Source organism: Ictidomys tridecemlineatus, chromosome 8 (assembly GCF_052094955.1).
Source record: "Ictidomys tridecemlineatus isolate mIctTri1 chromosome 8, mIctTri1.hap1, whole genome shotgun sequence".
In the NCBI taxonomy this organism is placed as follows: domain Eukaryota; kingdom Metazoa; phylum Chordata; class Mammalia; order Rodentia; family Sciuridae; genus Ictidomys; species Ictidomys tridecemlineatus.
This window is the reverse complement of record NC_135484.1, coordinates 123,516,603-123,532,608: the sequence shown is the minus strand read 5'-3', so window position 1 is coordinate 123,532,608 and position 16,006 is coordinate 123,516,603. Positions and strand designations below refer to the sequence as shown.

Genomic DNA, 16,006 nt, shown 5'->3' with positions numbered 1-16,006 from the left:
AAAGGGGCTTGGAATCCATTAATTGTTTTTTTCTTTGGCATACTAACTTCATAAAGTCCACATATTTTGAAAATTTAATAACAGATCATAGGTAGAAATGGGGGAAACTTATAGAAGCATATAAAGGCAAATATACAAAGTCCAAACCATTTGTACAGGAGTATGATTATGTTTTTCAAAAGTCAAGAGGGGAGCACTACAGATAATTATTTGAATGCTAAAAATACTAAACATGGTTTTTAATGAATAAAAAAATAGCCAATTTTGGTCCTTGATACATTTCTATAAATTTTTATTATTTCAGACATGCAGCCAAGGATACATTACACATAAAATAATTTTGTTTTTTAGTGTTTTGCTTCAAGGGAATAATGACAAAACTCACAAATAGTCTTTTATTTCTACTGCATCCCAAATATAGCACCCTATATAAAAGAAATATATATCTCTGAATTGAACCCTGATATGTGGCATTACATTGAGCACAGATAATTATTAGTTTTTTATTACCAACCTACAGTATAAATATTATGAGATCTGGGACTTTGGTACCATTTCAGTGACTACCAATTTACCAGCCAAACTCTGTCACTGCTGGTACTTCTTAAAAGCAATAATGAAATAACTGCCAAGGAATTTCACTTCACTAATCTCCTGAACCTGGCTGTGACCTGTCACCCATGCCAGTGACCACCTGTGTGGTCATCCTGTCTGGAGTGGACCTGCTGCTCTCTGGACTCTTTGTTCTTGAAGGATCATTATAGATCAGATGTCAAAACTGAAGTGCTCCCCTGTACGAGAGGGTTGAGTGATCTTGATTTTCCGCATCTTATTGCACTTTGCCATGGAACACTATTTTGAAATTATAATGAAAGTCATCATATAAAGGAATTCTAGAATTGTAACCATGTCAAATGGTATGCGCATGCATATACATGCATGAAATGTTTGTGTCTCTCGTTTTTGTGTATTTCAGAAAGCATGATAGCAACGCAGTGCACCCATGTGCCGTTGAGTTCTTGTGTTGAGAATGTGGTGGAGCCCTTGAGAGACAGAAAGTTCAGGTAACTTGCAGTTGTGCCCTTCTCTGCATTTCCACTTGAGCTTTCCATGAGCTTTCCTTTTCCAGATGTAAGAGAATGCCTAATCCCATCCTAAACAACTCATAAAGTGCTTAACAATTGGCAGCTTGTAGTCAGAAGGTCCTCTAAGCCCAGTAATGAGCCCCCCTCTTGGTATCAGGACAGTGAGAGAAGCAGCTAGGGTGACAGAGTCTGCAACTGACTTGTACTCATTTGGGGATTAGAACTGGAAAGCCTTTTACCAAAAAGAGACCCTGCCATGTGAAGACTGTTGCAGAACTGGGCAAACACAGAATTGCTTTTCATACCCAGTAAAATTGAGAAAATTGATGACTTCCTTTAAAGAGAAGAGAAGGTACTTAAGCCTCCTAAGGAATAAGCAGTAAAGGTAGACTCGGCACCGTAAACCCCACCATGTCTGCGCAGGCTGTAAACCTCAGAGATCCTAACCAAGGCTGCCATCTTCTGGGTAACTATTTTATTCTAGACACAGTACTTACGCTTTTCCTGGACTCTGTCTTTCAGTTAGCCCTTATAATAACTGAGTTGTGGGGACTATTCTTTCTTTTTCCATTATAGATAAGGAAATTGAGTCTCAGATAAATTATTGACTTAAAGTCATAAGGCTGCAAATTTACAGAATTGGAGTGTGAACCTGTATTTGTCTGAGTGCTGACCCATTCTTCTCACTGCCTCCTATTAGAAACCCACAAGGCACAAGTTCAATTAAAAAGCAAAAATATATTGAATTTGCATTAATTTTATTATTGATGTTAATCACTTTCTATATGTTTAGGTTCATTTATTTTTTTTTCTTAAGTAATTTCTGTTCACATCTTTTATCCAATCATTTGTTTATTTGGGTCACAGTTGAATGAGGTTTTTGATAACAAGAGCCATCAGGAGTGGCTAAGCCCAGCCAGACCTTTGACTCACAAGAATGCCATAAGCCATCCTTGATGTAAGATTAACTTAGAAGTACATAGGGCAGAAATCCCAGTTGCTGGCTGGGTGCATCCTACCCAAGGAACTGTTGTCTTTGGCCCCATGTGACAGTTCAGTTGCAAGGAAGCAAGGCTCACATGAACCAAGTGCAGGATCCTCGCTTAAGAGCCTTATGCAACACCTCCATCAGGTCCCAGGGTGCCCATGAGAAAACCCACTGGGCACAATTTCAATTAAAAACCAAAATTTATTGAATTTGCATTATTTTATTATTGGTGAGTTAACCATTTTCTACATGCTTATGCTAATTCATTTTTTTTTCTGAAAAATGAATAACTGAAACTATGGGTTCCTAGCAGATATTTGTAATTCTACTCCAGATACAGTTAACCAGTGAGGGTTATTTTTAACCATAACCAATGGTGACAGAGTAAGTTTTTAGGGGAAAAGAGCTAACAGTTAACAGACTCAGATTCTTATGGACAAGAGAGAAAGATTTTGTTAATCATTTATGCATTGACAGTAATTTGGATACCCATGTTACCAGTATCGGTAGTATAAGGTATGGAAACAATTTTTCAATGTACAGGTAAGGTACCCCTAGTGTCTATTTGAGAAGCCAAATAGTGGCCAGTACTATTTGAACTATCATGGTCTTGGGAAACTAGGGAATACTAAGAAATTGTTGCAGTTGAGAAAGGGACATATTTATTTGTGATGTATATGTATAGATGTAAGGGTTAAATGTGGGTGTAGAGATATACATGATTGATTCTCATTGTTCCTTGTAGTGTATACTGGACACTTGTCCAGGGGAAATACATGCTTATCCTGTTGCCATGTTTGTTTAAAGTCACCTTATTTAACACATATTACTCATGACTTACATTGCACTTGTGCCTGGATGAGGCTTACCTGTTTTCTCTGTAAGGCATCTCAGAGCCTTCTATGTTTAGGAACAATAGACACACTTCAGCAAAACACCTGAAATCCCAACAAAAAGCACAGAAATGCAAAAACCATGGCATTAGACTCCAAGCAGGGCAGTGAGGAGCATAAGCTGTAGGCTTCACCTTGCTCCACCTGGCCTGGGAACACGCACCCAGATTTTTCATTTCTCTAAAGTCTGCAAATGACTGAAAATTATAGAATGTTGATCTGGATGTTTACGTAAATTTTAACACATAGGTGCATTCACAAATCTGAAACCTATGAATGGGAATCAGCTGTGTATGCATGTATATACACACACCCATATGTATGGAAATGTGTAGGATTTTGTTAGATTGTGGTTGACATTTTTTTGTTGTCTGAATGTTATAAAAGAAGTCATTTTTAGAAAGAAGTTAGATATCCAGTCTTGATCATAGCAGTGCTGCTGAGATACCCTTTCTCTCGACATTCCCTGCTAAATAATACCAAGCATATCACCACCCCCATTTATCTAGTATATCATCATGTCTTTGATTTTTATTTCTATTAATATTGGACTAGCTTTGTATTTGCCTATAGTTGTGTAAGAAAATGATTTAATCAACTCAAGCTGTGCAGCATATTTGAAGTGACATTCCTAGAATGAAAAGGAAACTCTGTTGTAGAACTTTTGTGTGATCAAGTCCATTAGGCTTCTAATAATAGGGTGTTTTGATTTTCTCTATAATTTTCTTCACATCCAGTTCAATTCAAGAGAAGAGCCCAGAAGGCACATGCCCCAGAGACCTCTCTTTGGCATCCTTGCACCATTTCAGCCAGCCTGCCCCGGGTGCTGCACTTACCCAGGAAGCTGTACGGGGCCTTGAAGCTTGTAAACTCACAGACACTGACCGTGCCGTTGTGGAGGACCTGTCCGATGCCAGTGCCAGGCCCCAAGAAGACCGGATGCAGATGGGTCCCCATGGGGATGTCAGTGCTCCAGGTGTGCACAGAGGCTCAGGCTTAGTCATGCCATTAGGACCACAGCATAGGAAGAGCTGTTCTGTGGAAGAACTCAGAGGGGGACCCGTGTGCCATTGAGTAGAACCTACAGTCAGACACTTCTCACTGTACTGAAGTGCAGTCCAGCAGGAATGTACTTGAAGGGCAAATCGATCCATTTTAATTTTAGATTTCAAGTTAAGTACTGTTGGAAGAGGGAATTGGAATTCAAGGGCCTACTATGTGTCAGGCATTTAATCTAATGCTGTTTTCCCCACTTTACAGAAAAGTCAACAGAGGGTCAAGATTAAAGAGATCCCTCCTACTACCCCTTGTCACCCAGACAGTCTCACCTACTGGTAGAGAATATGGACCAGAGATAGAGTGGCTAGGGGACAAGGCTAGGTTCTACCCTAGCAGTCCTTTCATAATTGCCACTAATAAGAATACGTTATTATTCTAAGTTGGAGAGAAACCTTCATCTTCCCTTTAGAAATTGTTTTCTATCTTAGACCAAAGTACAACTCATGTGCAAATTGTGTTTTGTGGGTATGAGTGGGCAAGCAGTTAAAGACCGTGTATCTGTCTGAGCACATTTGAGGTCACTAACCAACCCCATCTGTGCCTTAAATGTGCAGCCATCACTGCTAAAGGCAGGACCTAGCATTTTAGGTGAGCGGAGTGAGATGCAGATGATATCCCTTTGTCACCCTGAATGTTGATTTAAACTTTCAAATCCAAAATGGCAGATGGTCAACTGCACAACTCCCAGTTCTGACTTTTGGAAACAATTCTCTATTACTTGAATCAATGCTCTCTAAAGGATGAGACTTTTGAAAGCTTAATTAATGAATGAATGTCTCCACTTGCTTTATCTAAAATTTATTAAGTAAAATCTTTGAATACTGAACTCATGTTTCTTTTCTTATTCCTGTTCCTTTAAGACTTCACTATTGAGAATCCGTGGGATGATAAGTTGATTCTCAAACTTCTGTCTGGGCTTCCTAAACCAGTGAGTTCCTATCCAAATACTTTTGAGTGGCAGTGTAAACTTCCGTCCATCAAGCCCAAGACTGAATTTCAATTGGGTAAGAACTTTATGGGTGATATAGCTTTGAATTCTTGTTCATCCATGGAACGTTGATGGTGATTCATGTGTATGTGAGATTCTCCTCCTGTCCCCCAGCCCCAGTAAAGAGTTACAGCTACAGTATTGAGAAATCTTGTTAATCCATGGCTATAGAACCATGAGTGCTGTTGGACTGGAACCCATTTAAGTCGGAGATCTCTATCAAAGTAAAAATGCACGTGCTTAGGCTGGGGAAGCTCAGCAGCAGAGCACTAACCTGGCATGTGTGAGGCTGCGGGTTTGATCTCCAGAACTGCAAAATTTTAAAAATGCAGTTAGACTATTTAAGAATTTCTTACAGATTTTATAGTCAAAAACAGGCATTGATAACAAAATGAGGATTTTTTTTTTTCCATTCTGACCACTTTTCAATATACTGAGGCACTAAGGACGTTGATAATAAGCACATGTGCAACTGTCACCACCATCTTATTATAAGTTTTTATCATCCAAATGGAAACTTGGTTTTTTTTTTTTTTTTTTTTTTTTAGTACTGGTGCTTGAACCCAGGACCTCACACGTGCTATGCAAGGACTACTACTGAGCTACATCTTTGGCCTTTTTTATTTTATCTTGAGACAACGTATCCCTACATTGCTCAATCCAGTGTCAAACTTGTGATCCCCCTGCCTCAGCCTCCTAAGTAGCTGGGATTACAATATGCACCACCACACTTGGCAGAATGGAAACTAATTCTGTATGGACAGTGTGTGTTACATGTTTCTTAAGAAGAGGGATAGTATTATATACTCATTTGATAATATTTCTGGAAAACTCTTGAAGAATACTCAAAACTAAAATAGTTGGCTTAGTGGGAGTGGGAAAGTGGGTGGTTGTGGATAAGGCGAGAGCAAGGCTTTTCACACATAGAGCCGCAGTAGGCCTTCAGAACAATTGAGGGGCCATCAGAGTTCCCCATGCCTACCTCCCTGCCCCTCCCAGATCCTCTGTTAGCGTCTTGAATAAGTGTGCCTGCTGATTGTGACAGTGATAAGCCAGTACCGGTATGTGGCCAAAGTCCACGATTTCCTTCGAGGTTCCCTGTACTGTGCGTTCTGGGGTTTGGAACGCTTGGCAGATCTCCTCGCTGCAGGGCACTTCAGAATAATTGGCCTGCCTTGAGTCTCCTGTGCTTTCCCCTTCTCCCCTTCCTCTGCACCCCAGAAGCCCTGGCAGACACTGACTGGGCCCTTTATTCCACAGTTGGCCTTTTCTAGAATGTCATGTGTTTGAAATTACAGTTTGTAGCCCATCAGGCCATTTCCTGACACTTAGCAACAGAATTTAAGGCTCCTCTTTGTCTTTTCATGGCTTGCTAGCTTTTTTTGAATCACTGAATAGTCCCCACCGTCTGGATGGCCCTGTACCCCACAGCTCATTTACCCATTTACCTACTAAAGGCCACCTCATTGCTTCCAACTTTTGGCAATTATGAATAAAGTTGCTTTAAACATTGTATGTAGGTTTTTCTATGGACGTATTTTTAACCCATTGAAGTAAATACCAAGGAGTGTGATTGTTGGATTTCGAGGCATGAATATACACTCATCCCTCAGGTCTGCACAGGCTAGCTCTAGGAACCCAGTGGGTGCCAAAGTCCATGATGCTCAAGTTTCTCATATAAAATGGGTAGCCGTGCATATAACTTAACATATACTTTAAATAATTTTGAGGTTACTTACAATACTTTGTACAGAGTAAGTAGTTGATATGCTCTATTATTTAAGGAATAATGATTTAAAAATATTTGTACATATTCAATCTATAGTTGGTTAAGTTTATAGATTTGGGGACTGGGGATGTGGCTCAAGCGGTAGTGCGCTCGCCTGGCACGCATGCGGCCCGGGTTCAATCCTCAGCACCACATATAAACAAAGATGTTGTGTCCGCCAAAAACTAAAAAAATAAATATTAAAAAAAATTCTCTCTCTCTCTCTCTTTAAAAAAAAAAAAAAAAAGTTTAGATCCTCATATACAGAGGGCTGAGTGTTTGCTTATATGAGAAAGTGCCAAGCTCTGCTAGTGTGGCCATACCATCTGTGTCTTTATCAGCAGTGAGCAAGAACTCCCTGCTACACCCTCGCAGCTTTTGCTGTTGTTTTTACCCTTCTGGTAGGTGTGCAATAGTGTCTCACTATTTCAGGGTGACAACAGTGATGTTCACCAGTGAGAGTGAACATTTTTTCATGTGTTTACTTGCTGTCTGCATACTTTTAATGAGCTATGTGTTCAGATCTTTTGCCCATTCTTTAATTGTCATATTGTTAAATATCAAGAATTTCTCAAATAGTTTAGATAGCAGTTCTTTATTAGATACTTGTTTTGCAAAGATTTTCTCCCAGTCTGGTTTGTCTTTCTATTTTTTTTTAAATTGTGTCTTTTAAAGCACAGAAGTTTTAATATTAATGAAGTCCAGTTTATCAGGTTTTTTTTTCCCCTACAGGTCATGCTTTTGGTGTTACATCGAAAAACTCATTGCACCAGTGGAAACTTAAATAGTCTTCTGTAATCTTTTCTAGAAGTTTTATAGTTTTATTTTTTCCGTTTCGGTCTATGCTCCATTTTGAGTTAACCTTTGTGCAAGGTATAAGGTGTGTGTCTAGGTTCATTGTCACTTGTGCATGTCTGAATGCTTGGCACCACTTACTGAAGACACTGTTTCTCATGTTTGATCCTTTGCCCAAGAGCAGTTCTAAGTCTGTGTGGTTCTGTTCTGGACTCAGCTCTTTTCCATGGGTTTGCTTGTCTCTTGCCAGCACCACAGGGTTATGGTCAGTCTCAGAGTGGGATGAAGTCAGCCCTTTACTTCCTTCTTCCATCTCAATATTGTGTTGACTTTCTGGGTCTTTTGCCTTTCCATATAAACTTTAGAATCAGTTTGTTGGTGTTCACAAAATAACTTCTAGATTTTTATTGAGATTGCATTTAGTCAAATTGGGAAGAGATGACATCTTGACAAAATTGAATCTTATCCCTGTACATGGAAATCTCTCCAATTAAATCTCCTTGATCTTTCATCAGAGTTTAGGTTTTCTCATATAGATCTGGTACATAATATATATTATTACCTAAGTATTCTTTGTTTTTTAATTTCTCATTCTAATTGTGTATTTCAGGAACATAGGGAAGTAATTGTATTTTATATATCTGCTTTGTGTCCTATAAGCTTTCTGTATCCACTAATAGTTCCAGGAGATTTTGTTAGTGTTGATTCTTTAGATAGTCCTGTCATCTATAAAGAAAGATAGTTTTATTTCTTCCTTTTCCAATCTGTATACTTATTTTTTTAAAATGTCTTATTGCTGGGCTGGGGATGTGGCTCAAGCGGTAGCGTGCTCACCTGGCATGCGTGTGACCCGGGTTCAATCCTCAGCACCACATACAAAGATGTTGTGACCACCGAAAAACTAAAATAAATAAATAAATAAATATTAAAAATTCTCTCTCTGTCTCTCTCTCTCACACTCTTTCTTTTAAAAAAAATTAAATAAATAAATGTCTTATTGCACTAGGTGGGAATTCTAGTACAATGCTGAATAGAAATGATAAGAGACATCCTCACCTCATTCCTGACCTTGGGGCTGCATCTATGTAGTGTATCACCATCAGGTCTAATGCTGGCTATAGGTTTTGTACATGTTCTTTATCAAGTTGAAGTTTCTCTGTTGCTAGTTTGCTCAGAATTATTATGAACGGATGTTGGATTTTATCAAATGTTTTTCCTGCATATGTTAATATGATCATGTGATTATATTATGTGATTATTCTTAGCCTGTTGGTATGATGGGTCAGGTTAACTGATTTTCAGATGTTGAGCTATCCTTGTGTTTCTTGGATCATTGCTATGGTTTGAATGTCCCCTTCAGATGTCATGTTTAAATTTAATTGCTATTGTCACAGTTTAAGAGGTGGGATCTTTAAGAGTTGATTAAGCCATGAAGGCATACCCTTACGATTGAACTGAGGCCATTGTTGCTGGGTGGGTTAGTTGTAATGGGGGTTCTGGCAGGCCATCTCCCGCCTCACCCTCACCATGTGATGCTCCTACCATCTTAGGATGGACGATGAAGATCCTCACCAGTTCTAGCCCCTCAATCTTGGACTTGTCAGCTTTTGGAACTATGAGCCAAATAAATCTCTTTTCTTTATAATTTATCCAGTTCATAATATTCTGTTATAGCAGCAGAAATCAGACTAAGACAGTCGTGGTATATAACTTACTGTATACATTGTTGGATTTTACTTGCTAATGTTTTGTTAAGATTTTTACATTCATGAGAAGTATTTGTCTGTAGTGTTTCCTATAATATCTCCATCTGGTTTTGGTAACCTGGAAATGCTGACCTCATAGAATGAATTAGGAAGTATACTCTACCACTATTTTCTGGTAGAGATTATAGAGAATCTCTATAATTTCTTCCTTACAGATTTGATAGAATCTGTCAGTGAGTGCATCTGAACCTGGTGCTTTCGGCTTTAGAGGGTTATTAGTTATTAATGCAATTTCCTTAATAGATGCAGAACTATTCCAGTTATCTAATTCTCTTTATGAGCTTTGATAGATTTTGTCTTTCAAGGAATTGGTTCATTTCATCTAAGTTTTTCTCACTTGTGAACATTATGTTCTGAATACTCTCTTATTATGTCTTTAGCGTCCATGAGCCTTTCATTTCTCATTATTTGTGTCTTTTTTTTTTTCTTAGCTTACCTGACTTGATGTTTATCAATTTTATTAATCTTCTCAAAAACACAATTTTTGGAGTTTTCTTATTTTTCTCTATTGATTTCTTTCATAATATTTTCTTTTGTTTACATTTAATTAGTTCTTTTTTCTTAAGTTCCTAAGGTGGAACCTTAAATCATTAATTTTGTATCTTTTTTTTTGTTATTTTTATTCTTACTTTTTTGTAAACAATTCTTTTTTAAAATGTGTTATTTTTAGTTATATACTCTTTCTTCTTTTCTAAGTCCTTCATGAGACTTCTTCAATCCATGTGTTATTCAGAAGTGTGTTTAATCTCCCAAGATGTAGGGGCTTTCCAGCTGTCTGCGTTAATGGATCCCCAGTTTAATTCCACTGTGGTCTGAGAGCAGACATTATATGATTTCTATTCTTTTAAATTTGTGAGGGTGTATATTACAGCACAGAATGTGGTCTGTCTTGGTGAATGTTCCAAGTCAGTGTGAGAATGTCATATATTCTGTAAATGTCATTCAGATCCAATTTTCTGTTTAATGGTCCATTTCTTTTTTTTTTAATGTTTATTTTTTAGTTTTAGGTGGACAATATATTTATATTTTACACAATATATTTATTTTTTTATTTTTATATGGTGCTGAGGATTGAACCCAGTGCCTCACACATGCCAGGCGAGCCCTCTACCAGTTGAGCCACATCCTGAGCCCCTTAATGGTCCATTTCTGATGGAAGGATATAGGAATCTCCAAGTGTAATAGTGATTTGCTTGCATTTCTATCAATGCATGCCTCATATATTTTCACATTCTTTTCATGAGATGTATACACAACATGTCCTGTTGGAGAATTAACCCCTTTTTCATTCTGTAATGCCCCTTTTATGCCTGTTAATTTTCCTTGATCTGAAATCTGCTGTATGGAATTAATACAGCTATTTCTGTTTTCTTGAGATAACTGTTAGCATCCTATATCTTATTAACTGTTAATCTGCATTTGTCGTTATACTTTCAATGTGTGTGTTTTCATTGGTGGGTGAAGATCATTGGTGTTCTGAGTGATTATTGATATAGCTGGACTCATATTTCATTTGTTAGTTTTCTAGTCATTACACTTGTTCTTTGTGGGTTTTTTCCCCCCACTCTCTGCCTTCTTTGGCTTTGAATTATTTCATATTCTGTTGCGTCTCCTCTCTCAGCATATCAATAATATTATCTTTGTCACATTTGCAAGTGGATTCTGCAGAGTGTGCAGTATATATACACTCAGAGCCAGTCCAAGTCCACTTTCCGATAGCACGTCACCCCCTCACAGCAGGGCCCACACCATGCGGCAGGGGTGTCATTCCCTCCCTCCTGCCCACCTCTTCTGTCATTGCTGCTGTTGGTTTCACTTATCCACTGGTATGCCACCACTAGGTGGACACTATTGTTTTGAACAAATGGGTTTTTGTTAGATAATTTAGAATAAGAAACATCAAGTATTTTACTTAACACTCTTTGAGTCTAAGTTTCTGGCCTATATTATCTTCCTTCTCTCTGAAGAACAGTGCACGTTTACCAGTGACAGATTCCCTCCATTTTTGTGTAAGAAAGTCTTTATCCTTCACTTTTGAAGGATAGTTTCATGAAGTAGAGCATTCTAGCTGGTGGTTTTTCTCTTTCAGCCCTTTAAATGTTGTACTGCACACTCTTGCTTGTGTGGTTTCTAAGGAGAAATCTGATGTACTTATCCTTGTTCTTCCGGAAGTAAGCTCTTTTTATAGCTATTTCTATTTTGTAGCATTTTTCAAAATTTTCTTTGTCTTTGATTTTCTGCATTTTCTTTGTGATGTGCCTAGGTGTAGGTTTTTCTATCTGTCCTGCCTGGTATTCTCTGAGATTCCAGGATCTGTGGTTTGGTGTTGGTCTTGAATTTTTGAAAACTCACACTTTTTTCTTTTCAATTTACATTTCAGTTTTTCTCTTAGGGTGTCCTGGAGCTCACTGATTCTTTCCCTGGCCGTGTACAGTCTACTAAAAGACATTCTTGGTTTCTGGCACAGAGTGGGTTTTTTATTTCTAGCATTTCTTTTTGCTTCTTTCTGCTTATTTGACCTATTTGTTCTTGAAAATTGTCTCCTTTTTCTGTTAGAATCCTTAGCACATTCATAACAATTTTAAAAACTATCCTGGTCTGATAATGCTGAAATCTCTGCCCATTTCCAGTGCTTGCTCTGCCTCCTCAAGCTGTGTTTTGTCTTTTAATATGCCTTGTCAATTTTGTTGCTGGCCAGACCTGATGGACTGTGTAAATGGAACTGAGATAGTTAGGCTTTGGTGTAACCTTTATCTGGCTAGAAGTTAAGCTGTGTTGTCTTCCCTGTTGCCTTTAAGGTTCCCTAGAGACTTTCTTTTTATACTAGGGATTAAACTCAGGGGCATTTTATCACTGAGCACATCCCAGTCCTTTTAATTTTTTATTTTGAGACAGGGTCTCACTAAGTTGCCTCCTTAGTCGCTGAGATTGCAGACGTGCACCAAACAACCGAGAGTCATCTTCTTAGATAATCTGAGGAGTACTGTCCTTCCCATTGCTAATTCCAGCGTGGTGTCTGCTGTGAATCTCTGTGTCTTCCTCTCCGTCTCCCCACTTTGGGTGCAGCAGTTTTCCCTCTGATCTCAGTTTTTTAATAGTTCAAGAAGAGCTGTTGAATTTCAGTTGTCCAGTTACTTTCTTGCCATAAAAGTGGAGTGACAGCTTTCAAGCTGCTTATGTGCTAGACTGGAAGTCACAGATTTTTTTTTTTTAAATATATATTTGATTTTGAATGGGAGGATTATTTTTAGAATTTTTAAGAATCAAATGCAACATCACCATGGTCTTTTTCTCCAAAATCAATAACCCCAGTGTAACCACAAGGAAAATATAAACAAACCCAATTTGAAGGACATCTGACTAGTACTCTTTGGAACTATCAAGGTCAATTAAAAAAAAAAAAAGACAAGAAAAGTCTGAGACATGTCACAGGCTAGGAGTAGCCATGGAGATAGAATGACTAAATATAATGTATCCTGAAACACAGAAAAACTAGTGAGTCTGCAAGTGTGGATTTCAGTCAGCAGCAGCAGCACTCCTCGGTTGGTTCCTTGTCTATGACATAAGAGCCATGTGGGATGCAGAAACTCCGCTTTCTTGGCCACTTTTCTATCAATCAAAAACTATGTAAAATTAAAAGTTGAATTAAGTATTTTAAATTGTCTATTGCAAATGTTTGCTATCATTTTATTTTGCCCTTTTTATTTTAATTTTTTTGTTTTGTTTTAATAAAGTTTTATTTTTCCAAATGCACAGTTGCTTGGACCTGCTAGTGCATCTGCACAGCAACAGGGGCATCTCCATCTCAGTATTTCTGGTGTAAATTACTTGAGCTCTGTGCTTTGACACCAGTTTGAAAAGTCCTTTACTGAGGAGCTCCTGAAGGGCTGCCCTGGCCAAGGAACCGCAAGTCCTTATCCCTCGAAGACCCCAGCTGTGCTTAGAAGCTCGGAGTTGGGAACGTCCTTACAGAGTTTGTCATAAGTAGCTTTGTCAGACAAGACTAGATGTTGAGCTTGCCCTAATCTTTGCCTTCGGACCACTTCTTCTTTTCAGCGTTGCTCCAGATTTATTCACTGGGCCCTTGCCTTTCTTGGCCGACCTTCCGGCATCTCTCTTCTTCTTGTCACCCTTGAGCAGCGTTGCAAAGCCTGGAGAGCAGCACCAGCTATTGGAGCCTGGTCAAGATGTCTTTTTTATTTTTATCCTATTGTAAAATGTGTTTATTTCAAAAAGCTTTATGTATCACTTCAGGGAGGATTTCTCCTGTCATCTGCCTGCAAGATGGGCAGCACAGGTGCTGCTCAATTTAAAATGCGAGAACCTTGATGGGGAGGCACTGAGTGCCCAAACCCACGCACCTTAGTGACCCCCGCAGGCTGCCCTGAACTTGGTAAGGGGGCTCTTGTTGCAGGTATTTACTTCCTTTCATCTAAGCCTGTAAAACATTTCCCAAGCAACTGTGGCCATTTTTATTTATGAAAGCAATTCAAGTACAAAGAAAATTTTACAAATTCTTCATTTGGATAAAGTCCTTAATATTTTGAGCCCATTTGTCATTTTGACACATTTATCTCTTCCCAGGTTCTTCACTGGTCTACGTCAATCACCTTGTTGGAGAAGGGGCCTTCGCCTAAGTCTATGAAGCTACCCAGGGAGATGTGAATGAGACCAAAAATAAACAGAAATGTGTCCTAAAGGTAAATGGTGCAAATACATTTTTGAACTGTAGAGAAATGATTTTCAGCCTCTTTTTTTTTTCCTTTAAGACAGTGATGTTTTTATTGAGCAATTAAGAAATAAAACAATACTATGAGGATCTGGAATTGCTTTCTGCAGAACAAATCATAATGTCATTGCTTTCTCATGTCCCTTATTAGGATACTATTTTCCAGAATGTGACTCTGGATATAAATAACACATACCTGGTTTTGCTTGTAGGTCTAGAAGTCTGCCAACCTCTGGAAATTCTACATTGGTACCCAGCTGATGGAGAGACTAAAGCCAGCTGTGCACCACATGTTTATCAAATTCTATTTTGCCCACTTATTCCAGAATGGGAGCATCTTGGTAGGAGATCTCTACAGCTATGGGACACTATTAGTAAGTGTTCTGTTTTTATAATATGGATATGAATTTAAGTGCATTTCTGGTTTGTGCCTTACCCATATATTTTCTGGTTAGAGCTTTAGTTGGAGTGCTAAACAGGGGCAAAGTCCTTGACTTGAAATTTCATTAATCCTCATCCAACTCAGGATACCATTTGCATTGTTTCTAGAATGCCATTAACCTCTACAAAAATACCCCCAAAAAAGTGATGCCCCAGGCTCTCGTCATCTCTTTCGCTATCAGGATGCTCTACATGATTGAACACGTCCACAGCTGTGAGATCATTCACGGAGACATTAAGCCAGACAATTTCATACTGGGAAACAGGCAAGTGTGGACCTCTGAACAGGGTTCTTTCCTGAACATCTAGCAGCCCTTTGTCATTTGTGCTCATTTCCTGTCCTGAATTGTATTTAATCTAGGTTTTTGGAACAGAACGATGAAGATGGCGATTTGTCTACTGGTTTGGCACTTATTGACCTGGGTCAGAGTATAGATATGGAACTTTTTCCAAAAGGAACTGCCCTTACAGCAAAATGTCAAACATCTGGCTTCCAGTGTACTGAGATGCTCAGTAACAAACCATGGAACTACCAGGTACGGACCTAAAGTAAGAGGTTTGGAAAATTTTCCTCTGTTGTACCTACCAGATTTTCCAAATGAATTTGGAATCTTGTTAGTTTGAACTGGTCTCTTGGACACAGTTGAAGAAGAGATGGGGGCCAGGAACGTGGCTTAGAAGTAGGGCACTTGCCCAGTAAGCATGAGGTCCTGGGTTGACTCTGTAGCATTCAAAGGGAGAGAAGGTAGTAAAGGAGAGATGGGACTTAAGGCTCAGGGGAAGGGAGGGATGAAATTCTGTTCCTGAAGAGTACACTTTTCTTATTATTCACAAGAAGGAAAGCAGATATGTTCTGAGTTTGACCCTAGGAAAGGTATTTAATGATCTGTGAACCCTTCAGAACGAAAGTCTGCCAATTCTACTTTATATGTGCCTGTAACAGATATAAACTGCATTAGAGTATGTCACTCTCTTCCCATTTACCTTGACTTTACCCCTCAGTGTTGGCCGGGGTGGTAGGAAGGGGGGTGCAGAACTTGGTGCCCCTAATCCTCTCACCCTGAGCATCAACTGGCACCTTAGTAGGAGGTGCTGTATTGCGATTGGGCAGAGGGGCTGCTTGGTGCACCAGTGCTTGAGCAGATCACAGTTAATGCCGTGAACTTGTGCCCGGGAACTAAAAACCCAGCTCTCATTACTTAAATAAAAAGGTGACAGATTATTGATATTATCTTATCTTTTGCAACAATATAAATTATTTAAATGAAAAGGCTTGTGATCATAAAGCAGAATGTAAAGTTTAGCTGATTGAAGCTGTTCTTTAAAAATAAAAATACAGAATGCCAGTTTATGTATTCACAATCTGACCTTTATCTGTGAAATAGATTTGAACAGTCAGACCAAACATGACATTCTATGTCAAAGCATCTAAGAGCCAAAGAGGAGGTAGCTGGGTGACATTAATGCCAGGTATCTTGGTTGTCATGCTAGGGT

At 38.7% G+C, this 16,006-nt stretch overlaps 1 pseudogene across 1 annotated transcript in view; it reads left to right on the top strand.

Annotated features, from left to right (window-relative positions):
- LOC144366292 (mitotic checkpoint serine/threonine-protein kinase BUB1-like) overlaps positions 1-16,006 on the top strand; it is a 65,202-nt pseudogene that overhangs the window by 24,399 nt on the left and 24,797 nt on the right. Inside the window, exons 11-17 of the transcript XR_013425313.1 lie at positions 977-1,064; positions 3,704-3,942; positions 4,886-5,029; positions 13,927-14,042; positions 14,284-14,445; positions 14,621-14,778; positions 14,874-15,048. The product of XR_013425313.1 is annotated as a mitotic checkpoint serine/threonine-protein kinase BUB1-like (transcript). The remainder of the gene's footprint in view (positions 1-976; positions 1,065-3,703; positions 3,943-4,885; positions 5,030-13,926; positions 14,043-14,283; positions 14,446-14,620; positions 14,779-14,873; positions 15,049-16,006) is intronic.